Consider the following 2,887-nt stretch of genomic DNA (forward strand, 5'->3'; position numbering starts at 1 on the left):
TATTTTGAGGAACTTCCGAAAACGCACTTTTCTGAAGGATTAAGAAAACTTGAAAAGCGATTGACCAAGTGTATAGAGCTCCAAGGAGATTATGTTGAAAAAAAAAAAATTTACCCAAAAAAAATTGTTTTTATACTTTATTCTAAGGACTTATTGAACTACCCTCGTACATTGACTGACTAGATGAATATTCACTCTTACTTTTCAGGAAATTTTGATTAAATGATTATTTCTATAGATATATTTAAATTTTTATGCAAAATTGTTGACTTTTTAGCGGTTCAGTCGATCTAAAGCCTACAATATTGAATATATTCGTCTAAAAAATTAGGATAGTTTTATCATTGAAACTCCATGGCCATTTTTCCAGGAAATTCTTAGTCATTATTTATTTCTAGAGATATTTCACTTTTTATGTTTATATTTAACTAATTTTTATTAAATCTATTGGAATAAGTAACACATAATTACAACTATTGAGTCAATTCAGTCGGAAAATTTTAAATGGAGCAGCTTTTTATGATTATATTTTCAATCATAATATCAATACGCGGAGAAAAAGATATCGCACAATGATATCGCAAAACCTCTATATTGCAAGAAAGCACAATATGATAACGTACAATCAGGTCCTGGAGCTTTGTACGATATTATATTGCACTAATATCACAGAAAAAAATGAAGTTAAATTTTGTTGCCGTCATCTGCTATATGGCGTCCTTAGCAGCAATGGGAAAAAGGCAGAGTATGAGTGAGTTCGAGCTATAAATCGGGGCACCAGATTTAAAACAATCACAGAAAAAAGTGCAAAATTGCTGCTGCTAAGACCTGCAACTGAGGTTAGAAAATTAATTCTGAACTCGTCGACGCAAAATGCAACTGACAGATGGGGCAGTCGTAATTTTCACTACACCTCGAATAAAAATGGAGCGATTATACGATGAAAGATTATCCAGACAAGGTTGCAAATCGGAAATTATCTTCGAACCATGTGAAGTTTATCTGGCACGGTTCATTTTTGTTCCGGTGATTCTTTCACCTGGCATCAATACAAACTTTATCTTTAATTTTTCTTGTGAGCGTTTGTTCACTAGTCGAACCTTCGCGAGATCACAAAAGAAGAAATACAATGTGATAGCGAAATAAACTTAAATTCTTACGTTATAGATTGCACAATTATGCGGTATATAATGTTAAAACTTGCAATGTACGCTATCACGATTTTGCGCTATTATAATGCGACCATTACGATATATAGCGCAGGAATTACGATATATATTGTTATTCATGCGATATAGTTTTTCCAGTGTACCATTACCAATTATATGCATTATATTGTGTTGAGTATTCAATATTTTCATTGCTTTGAAACGAGCATTTTATTCAATAAAAACTTTTATTGAAAAATAATTTACCAACAATATGTGCGATGCAACAAAATATACCAAGTAAAACATTATAAATATAATCAACATTGTTTGTGAAATATCAAAGTCGTCCAAATAATTCTAAAAGTTATATAAATATTAAAATTTGTTATATTTAAAATTCACAAAAATTCAGAGAATATATTAAAAGTAAAAAAAGACAACTAGGCAAGATTTTATCTTTTTTTAGGGATGAGAATCTCGGCAAGTTTTAAATTTTCCAATTTTGAAACAGTCTCAACATTTCTGTCATTTTTACAATTTAATACATTTCACAAATTATAATAGAAATTTTTTAGAATGACTTGACGAACTTCGACGTTTTACAAAAAAAAGTTTATTGCGATTATAATTTGTTACTTGGTGAAATTTTTTGCCATAATTGTTATTTTATACATTCATTCAGGTATGTACATTTTTTAATGAACACTAAATAATGTATTAGTTTTAATTTTCAACCAGTTTTAATACATCCTGATATTTCGTATCTACTCCTATGGATAGTATATCTTTTTTTACATCACCTTTCTGCTGAATTATACTTTGTTTCTTAAATTTCTTTTTTTAATGCGTCTAGTAAAATTAGATTATTTAAATATACTGAAACGACCTGAGCCAGCTCTAATTTTAAAGATCATTGAAAATATAGGAATATTGAAAGAAATATTTTTAGCGAATACTAAATACAACCAAATTTTAAATGAAAAATCCATTTAAAATTAACAATTATAATTATTTTAAATTATTTTATAATTGCTAATTAAATAAAAAAGTATGTTTGAAAGCAAAAACAGAAACACTACTCAGTTAGAAATCTTTGATTATTAGTAGCTAATTTTGATCAAGTTATTATAAAATGATAAATATCAAATAATTTCTTATTAAAAGCAGACGGAATTGAACCATATGGAATTCCTTAGATTAAAAAAGTGTCTCAAACTAAACTTTTAAATTTCAAAAATTTTATTTTCAAAAAGTTACACTAGAAATTTAAAATTTTAACACTTCTGATACAAGCCCCAGTGGGAGGGGATCTTGTCACAACGTGTTTGGGGGGGGGGGGGTAATTATAGGCGGCTATATGATAGCCCGGAGGGGGGCCCTGATGAGGGAGAACCGAGGAGATGGTAAGAGGAACGATAGTATTGTGAGGGCTCAAACTGCTGTAGCGTGTGTGTGTGTGCGTTTTTTGTTATAAGGATTTGCTATAGAGAATCCGTAGGATAGGCCCCGTGGGTGGCAGGGTGGCGGGTGCTGAAGCAGATCGGACCGGCCCTTGCTGTTGTGCTGTTGCAGAAAGGCGTCGAGACGAGCCGTAGATTTATTCTCCTCTCGCCGACTACGAGGTGGCGTTAGATATGTGCGCTTAGCACCCTGAGGCAGAGCTCACAGACCTGAAGCGCCGCAACGATGCCGCACGAGGGGAATCGGCTGAAATTTTACCGCGATTTCGCTGGAAG

Source organism: Belonocnema kinseyi, chromosome 10 (assembly GCF_010883055.1).
Source record: "Belonocnema kinseyi isolate 2016_QV_RU_SX_M_011 chromosome 10, B_treatae_v1, whole genome shotgun sequence".
NCBI classification, from domain to species: Eukaryota; Metazoa; Arthropoda; class Insecta; order Hymenoptera; family Cynipidae; genus Belonocnema; species Belonocnema kinseyi.